The sequence below is a fragment of the Lactuca saligna genome, chromosome 8 (assembly GCF_052625555.1).
Source record: "Lactuca saligna cultivar CGN05327 chromosome 8, ASM5262555v1, whole genome shotgun sequence".
NCBI lineage: Eukaryota > Viridiplantae > Streptophyta > Magnoliopsida > Asterales > Asteraceae > Lactuca > Lactuca saligna.
Window position 1 is genome coordinate 273,359,813 of NC_136424.1, and position 8,906 is coordinate 273,368,718.

The following is an 8,906-nucleotide window of genomic DNA, read 5'->3' on the forward strand; positions in this document are numbered from 1 at the left end:
TAAGGTTTGGGGCTAAAAGACTTCATCCACAACTATTGAACATGGACTTTATGCTCTTTTGGATCATCACTAGTCTAGATCTGAGGTAGCAACCTCAGATCTAACCCCCAAACTCAAGATAGCACTAGATATACACCTAAAAAATCCCACAAATGATAGATCTAGATGGATCACAGCTCAAGCAACGAATCATTACCTCAAAAGAAGTCTCCAACAGAAGAATAAGTCAAAACCTTGAAAAGCCCCTTGCTCCAAGCCTCTTAATCTTCAAAGATCTCTTCAACAAACACTCCTTCAAGATCCAAATGTTCTCAAATCCTCTCACAACGAATATTAGGGTTTCTGGACTTCAAGGGAGAGCAAAGAGGCTAGGGAGAGGGTATTATGTTCTTTATATAGGGCAAAATCCCTAGGATCAGGGTTTTCTCCACACAGCACCAACTCGCCGAGTCCAGCCACCGAGTCACCGAGTTGGCCACTAGACACACGACTAGAATTGCGACCCTACTCGCCGAGTCTACCCATGGACTCACCGAGTCTACCCTTCACATTTTCACTTTAAACCCTGAACTTTGCACCCTTGAACTCGGGGTGTTACAGCTAGAGATACAAGAGTTATCCTCGTAGCTCCAGGAGCTGCTGGGGAAGGGGTTTATTAGACCGAGTAGCTCACCGTGGGGAGCGCTGATCCTTTTTCTCAAGAAAAAGGATGGTTCACACCGGATGTGCATTGATTACTGGGAGTTGAACACGTTGACTGTCAAGAACCTTTATCCATTATCGAGGATCAACGATCTGTTCGATCAGTTGCATGGAGCGTCTTGGTTCTCCAAGATATACTTGAGGTCTGGATATCATCAGATGAGAGTGTGGGATGAAGATATCCCAAAGACGGCGTTTAGAATTTGTTACGGGCATTACGAGTTCGTGGTGATGCCTTTTGGGCTCACCAATGCACCGACAACGTTCATGGATCTCATGAACAGGGTGTGCAGGCCGATGCTGGATCGATCAGTGATCGTGTTCATCGATGATATTCTGGTATATTCGAGGTCTAGGGAGCAGTATGAGGAGCATCTGAGAGAAATTATTGGGGTATTGAGGTTGGAGAGGCTTTTTGCCAAATTCTCCAAGTGTCATTTTTGGTTATGATAGGTCCAGTTCTTGGGACACCTTGTTAACCAAAATGGGATATTGGTTGATCCAGCCAGGATTGAGGCGGTTATGAGGTGGGAGGTGCCGAGAGCACCCACCGAGATCAGGAGTTTTCTAGGATTGGCCGGTTACTATCAGAGATTTATCAAGGATTTCTCGAAGATCACCGTGCCTCTCACCAGGTTGACTCGGAAGGGTGTTGCTTTTGTTGGGTTTTGAGCATTCTAACACTCCTAAGTGTACATGCAGCCCTAAATACCTTGGATCTATGTTTTCTGTATAATACATGCAAATAAGAACTTTCCAAGGCTTTAATCCTAACTAGCATATTATGAAGCACTTGTACTACAAAGTACTAGTTATATGACATACCTTTTGATGTATCTTGATGTCTTCAAGCTTTAAGAGATTAGCCCCAATAGTGTGGAAGCCTCAAGTGTACCACACTAGTGTCAATTTCACCAACCAAGGACATCTTTATATAGTGTGGAGGATTAGGGTTAAACCCTAATACCCAAGACCTTTCATTTCCTAGGATCCATGGGTTAAACACTCCATGGACTATCCATGAAAGCTTAGCCCAACCTAAATGAACTTGGCCCATTCCATATATATAAGAGTCCATATTTAATTTGTTCCTTTTGATCACTTAATTAATTATAAATTAATTCTTGATCAATACTAATTAAATAATATGATTCCATAATAATATATTAGAATTTATAATATATTAATATGTAATCATAAACATACTATTCTCAAAAGATTATCCATATAAATTGTGTCGGTGAAGTGCAACCCAAATGGACCATGTTGGGTCAGGTCAAGTACATACCAAATATAGTTATGGACTTAGACATTAATCCAACAGTCTCCCACTTGGATAAGTCTAAAACTATTATTGCGTATGACTTCAAACCTAACTGGCAATCGTAGCTCTTAAAGCCGCTGTCGAACTCTGATCTTGTCAACGAACTTGTCCATTAGATAAGGGATCATATATTCCTTCATTCTAGATATCATATGGACTGAGACATGGATTATAATCATTCTCTCTGTCCATTTGTTGTTTCCCGATTTCCGATTTATGACGACTGGCTAATTGAACAAATCAAATTAGTCTTGGCCCGGCCGAGCACTTCCATTTGTCATCATCAAATCATCGAGGGGCCCACAGATATCGCTTTTATCCCGAAGGTAAAAGGAATGGATAAACTTCGACTCATATAGCTTGTTCTACTACTTGTTTAATCATACACAAAGGCACGTTTTATAGCACCGAGTTACCAAATGCGTTTTCGTGCAATCAATGTACAACCAACTCATAGTAACAACTCATATCTCTAGGTTTGAAAAATATAAGATATTATCGTCTCTGATCACTCGTGATAAAATCCATGAAGTGATTCCAATGAGCGCAGGTTGAATCCAATACTCAGAACTTATGAGCACTCATGAGTGTTGTAGCCCTTTGTCCAACACCTTAGACCTCTACAAGCCAACCCATGACAGTCTTAATTCATATCTACTTCCAACATATGACTGACTGTGGATGGTTTGAATAACTTAGTCATTCCGGAAGAATAACCTAGTTTATTCGAGAAGTCAAAACATGCAAAGTGAAACACAATAATAATTGAATCCAATATGGTATTAAAACCTATAAACATAAAAAAAACACCTTTTATTTATCACCATATGATTACACATTATTCATTGTATACTGTTTCAGCTATCAACTTTATTCTTGAATTTAAAACAGTAGTTGTCCCATGCTCCAAGCATGTACACTATGTTTTCTAAACACTAGTCATGCCATACACCAAGTATGCATACTATGTTTGTCTATGATCTTTAATTTGTGAACTAGATCAATTGAACATAACTTCAATGATTCTCTTTTCACACTCCCAAATCCTTACTGCAAATGCAAGAATTCCAAATTCATGCCATTTACTGAAATCTTTTAGATTCTAAACTTATATGCATTGTTCCTCTTGTAATGATTATGCACAAAGTCAGAAAGGCTTGACAACAATCATTACAGAGTATTCCAAAGGAGATCAGCTCCTTGGAAACAACCTTCTTGCATTAAGTTTCCTAATCTTAAACAGATTGAAAATTCTAACTTTGAAACATTTCCAGATTCCATTTTGACTATCACTTTTGAACAAGAGTTGCCTCCTTCCAGATTATGTCAATATGGTCCTTCCATAATTATCACTATACTTCCAACTATCCTTGAGCAACCAATATTTGGTAAACCTTAGATTGTCCTCGACAATTGTTTAATCCTTTTAGTCATATCCAGTTCTAAACCTTTTCCCTTCTTAATGCCCCAGGCATTTGGAAAATTTTAGAAAGGATGAATATAGCACATGTAATCGATCCTATATCCGAAGCATATGGGACACGATTCATGATGTCTCACATAAAGACCAAACCAGTCTTTTGCTATAACATTTCCATTTCTATTTGCCAAGTTCTCATAATTCAGATTATGAAATGGGATGTCGTAATCATAATCGAATTTTAGAACGCAAATAATGGACCCATATACAGAATTTCCTTATGTTAAGCCATTCCAACATGAAATTCATATATATATATATATATATATATATATATATATATATATATATATATATATATATATATATCATTGACTAAATGATTAAAACCTCACAATCTAAGCTTATAGATTTGAGATGAAGTATAATTTCCTCTCCCTTAATTATAACAAAACAACTCTTTCCCAATTGAAACTTTTGTTTTCTATAATTAACATTGCTAACTTGCAATACTTATCATAATTATCATGCTCCCACTAACATGATGAGTATTAGCATAACACTTATGCTCCCACTAGCTTTGACATGTACTCAGAAATCAGCTGACTTTCTTACCAAAGTTCAGATTTATGATACTAGATCAAAATCATACACCTTCCCTTAGATAGCACACTTGTGTGTCTAAACAATTATGAAGAGGGATGCCGTAATCATAATGGTTAGACCTTTTTCCCACACAAGTCCAGGTTAGTGTGCCGGTAAACCACACACGCTCCACTAACGACTTTGAGAATCCAAATATCACAATTGCTATCTAGCTAAAATCTACTTAGTGAAAGTGTTTCCTCACCATCATTTTCATGAATCGGAGAGAAACCTTATGACACTTAGATTTAATGGTGTATGTGTTCTTATCCATGTGAATTGTCAAAACCATAGTCACAAGACAAGGATAATGACAAATCCAAACTCATATGGACTGAACTCAATCTTCATTTCTTGCCACCTGGCATCTCAAGGGCCTGCCATTGCTTCCAAGTGTTGTGCGACAAGTTGAGAAATCTATGAACTCATATGCAAAGCCAACTTTAATTGGAATGGGCACAGAATATGTCAACATGATGAGTTGTGAACCTCAAGTGAGGAACTTTAGGTTTCATTCTTGATTAGTTCTTGAGACTTTCAAGACCTTTAATACTCCCACTGTCCTCTTGACATATAAGACTCCCTTGTTAAACATCTAAGAGATAGTGTGGATTCTAATCAAGACAAATACTTCACATAATTGGCCTAAGTTGGTCTTTGTTTTATCCAAAACATCACAACTTACCAATTTCAAATGTACAAGAGTAGAAAACTTTTACTCTTACATTTGACAAGTGTTTTAAACTTTCTTTGAGACATGTCACTCAAGTTACAATCTTAGAGTATAACTCTAACAATTGTTTTGGAACGAAGTATGACTCATCTTCTTGATTTAACCACTTCAACAATTCAAGTTTCTCTTCTTAGTCATAAGAATGCACTAAGATTTTCCTTAGAGAACTAATTGTGCTATGGTTTCTTAATCATTAAGATGATAACAAAACTGATACTAAAGTACTCTCCCATCTTTTCAGATTTGACAAACTTCTGTCCCTCTGCCTAATTTGATTCTTCTTATTCGCTCTGTCATACATTGGAACCTTTTTACAATGTCTCAGAATTACACTTAAGCATGTAAGTATAATCATATTTACTGAGCTTTAGTAAACCATGACGAATAGTTTTATCAATCTTTTGTGGTGGACTTAATCAGTGCACACTAATGTGCACTCGATCCCTTAGTCCTTTACTTGACTCACGCATCCATGTGAGCAAGTAATTAGTCTTAATTTTCCAATACTTGAAGGTTCTCGTTCATCATACTATACAACTTGCATGATTCCAAGTTCTGTTCCAATTGAAACTTGGGTGATGAGAATCTTTTCTTATTTGGTAAATCTAGACATTACCACAAATGAAAGAATCAATTTCATATTCCCACTCTTGCTCTTAATGGAATCATATAAGCAACAATTTTTCCTCAAATGCCATTGTAAGGATATTTTAAAATAAATAAAATCAAAATTTTCCTTTTAGTTTAAAACTTTGCGGAAAAACGTATCCTTACAGTCCATATGAAATCTTGTTGCTATCTATTCCTAAGCAATATCTCATAACTCCTAAGAAGTAGATTAAGAATCCGATCTGCAAACTACGCGATAGAAATCCATCTACTCGATCAGATTCAACATATTCTTTCTTTAAGTTTCTTCACTTTTCTTTAATTCTTAAAATATCACCGTGTGACCCAGTCACATCATGTATCAAGAATTTTAGAACAGAAACTTAATAGAGTTAGATAGTGGACTTTACCTGAAGTAGAGTCAAACTTATTGAATTTAACATCCTTAGGTAAATTTGGCAACTTCGCAACCAATGCCCCTTCCTTTGGCAATATAAACATATGGACCTTTTTGATAATGGTACACGAGACTATCACAGACTTAGCTTTTCTCTTTACCATTTGGTTAACCGAGTTGACTATGGTCGATCCCTTTCCACTGGGAAGAGAGAGCTTTACTAGATATCCAATGTCATCATTGTCAATGTCCATAAAGTTTTAGGAAGTTGATCTTAGCAAATAGATAAGATCATTAAGGGTCTTGTCATAATCTATTTCATAGGTGTCCCAAAGGAACTCACTATGTGACTTAGAAAGTGATTGAACCACCAACTTTCTCAAGACTTAGACACCCAACTCTCCCATCTTGTCAATATGTGACTACATCTCCAAGATGTGACCACACCTAGACCTTGCCTTGCCAATAGGGCTTGAGTGACCTTAAACTTTTTCAAGAACTTGTGGGTTAGGGAGAATAATTAGAGGAGGAGAAAGAAGTATGATTTCCAAGGGACATCATCTTCATTTAGGAAAGCTTGTTTCAAGAGATTTGGGAAGATCATAAATGTCTAAACCAGACATGTTATGGGAGATATTCAAGATAGTTGATTTATAGTCCTTAATATGACACCCAAGATAGTTGATTTATAGTCCTTAATATGACACCCAACAAACTATTTTATAACTTAGAAGAGGTATGCCGTAATCCAAGCTATAAAATATTTGAAGGTAGGTGAATAACGATTCACCAATTTCCACCAAGGTAAACGAAATGTATTATTAGGTTTTAATTGGATTTGAAACTCCTAGATCTTTAAGATTCATTGAACTGTTCAATGGCATGTTTCAATCTCGAGTCTGCCCTTCAGGTTTTGTGACTGAGATGCCGAGGATCACAAAACAAGGTGTGAAGTAACCATGCAAATTACTTGGTACCCTTAAGTGTTTACCCCTCAATCGATGTGCCGGTAAACCACACACGCTCCATTGATACTATGATAAACATTAAGTTACCATTTGCCTACCTTGTTAAATACGAGTTAGTGTGCCGGTTAACCACACACGCTCCACTAACCGACTTAAACAAAGTGCAAAGTGTAATTTCATGGATTAGCACCTTATTCACATTTTCCTAAGTAACTAAGATTGGGTATTATTAAGAGTTTAGTTACTTAGTATTTATCATTAATACTTTTAATGAAGGGAGAATTATAGTCCTGTCAAACCCGTTCGGCTAACGACCCTCCACCAGTCAAGCAAGCGGTGGGTGAGAGTGGACACCCATTAAGTTGCCATTTTATAGGCAACAACCTTATACCCACCTTATAGACCGGCTTTGTGAATGAGGCGTACTAGCGGTAAGACTGACTTTACTCTTATACATACATACATATATATATATATATATATATATATATATTATTATTATTATTAACTTATAGTATTATAAAGTATAAGGGTTGAATTTTAACTCTTAAAATTCTAAGGGCTAACTTGGAATTAAAGTATTCATAAGAGAAAATTTTACAAATTCCAAAACTTGAGGGCAAGTTTTGAAACTATTCAAAACTAATTAATTCCATAACTTATGTGTTTAAAGTAGTTTTAATCCAAAAACTCTTTGATATGTGCATATTTAGTGTGTATTAAGTATAGTTTTTATTCATATATTAGCTAAATTATTGCATATTATGGACAAAAGGTACTTAAAAGTGTTAAATTATGTTTTTCAGTCCAAAGATGAAGCTCGGAAGCGAAAGGAAGCAAGATAAGCGGTTAGGAGCTCAAGAATGGAATGAAGAAGGAAAACACCTAAAAAAAGGCTTCTACTCGTCGAGTCGAGCCTTGACACGACGAGTCCGGTCGCGGATTCAGGAGGATAATGATTCGGAAGTCAAGATAGTTATCGCAATACAAAGAATGTGAGAGGGACTCGACGAGTCACCACCTGACTCGACGAGTCGGAACGCATATTTAAAGATAACTCCACAAATCGAGAGAGAGGAATTCGGGGAAGTTTCAGAAGTGCTTTGCTGCGAATAAGGAGCCAGAAGAATCCTAGAAGTCGACCAAGGAAGCTAGAATTCAATTCCGGGAGTAATTAAGGCATAATTTCATCATTCTACTTATTTATTTTGTTTTGTCAACATGATTAAGCAACTTGAACTTGTTTGTTTGCTGTTATTTACCTTAGTTATGAACTAAATTCTTTAGACTTCTGTTTGGGGATACAAAGTTGACAATATGATTTGATTGATTGGTAGGTTTAATTTCAAGTTGGTGAATTTTTGTTATTTTAGCTTGCTAAAGAACCTTGTGTATGAACGATAATTGATTTTCTATTAATAGGAAGATAATTGATTAGCATGAACATCTATTGATTATCAACCTCATATGATATGTGACCACTATATCATATGTCTAGAATTAATGAATATGAAACTAGGATTAATAAGGAGATCGAGTAAATTCATGTGCAAGCTTGTAAGATGACCATCAAACAAGAGGTTAATTAAGAATAATGAATTAATTAGCTATTGCAAGTCTAACTTAACCCGAATAATTAATCTAGTAAATATAATTAAATTAAGCAATTGGCCACTGTTTGAGTTAGTTTATTTGCTAAGGATGAGGGTAGTGAACATGAACCTAATCACTTTAATCGGTAACCAACGAAAGAATTAATCCATTGCACTATTACCTTAAAATCAACCATAAAGTTAACTGAGTTGAACTAAATAGAAGTTTCTTTCTCATTATTGAATCTAGTTAAATTGTCATTTTCTAGTCTTTAATTAGTTTTAGTTAGTAAGTTTCTAGTCTTGTAAAACTAGAGAAAAACCCCTATTTTCTTAATCAACTTAGGTAGAATTAGTTTTTAATTTAATTTGTCGTTCCTTGTGTTCGATACCCTGCTTATTTAGCTATACCACAATTGATAGGTTCACTGCCTTTTGTGTGTTATTTGATAATTAAAGTAGGATTAAAACTAGTTGGTTTTACACACATCAAGTTTTTGGCGCCGTTGTCGGGGA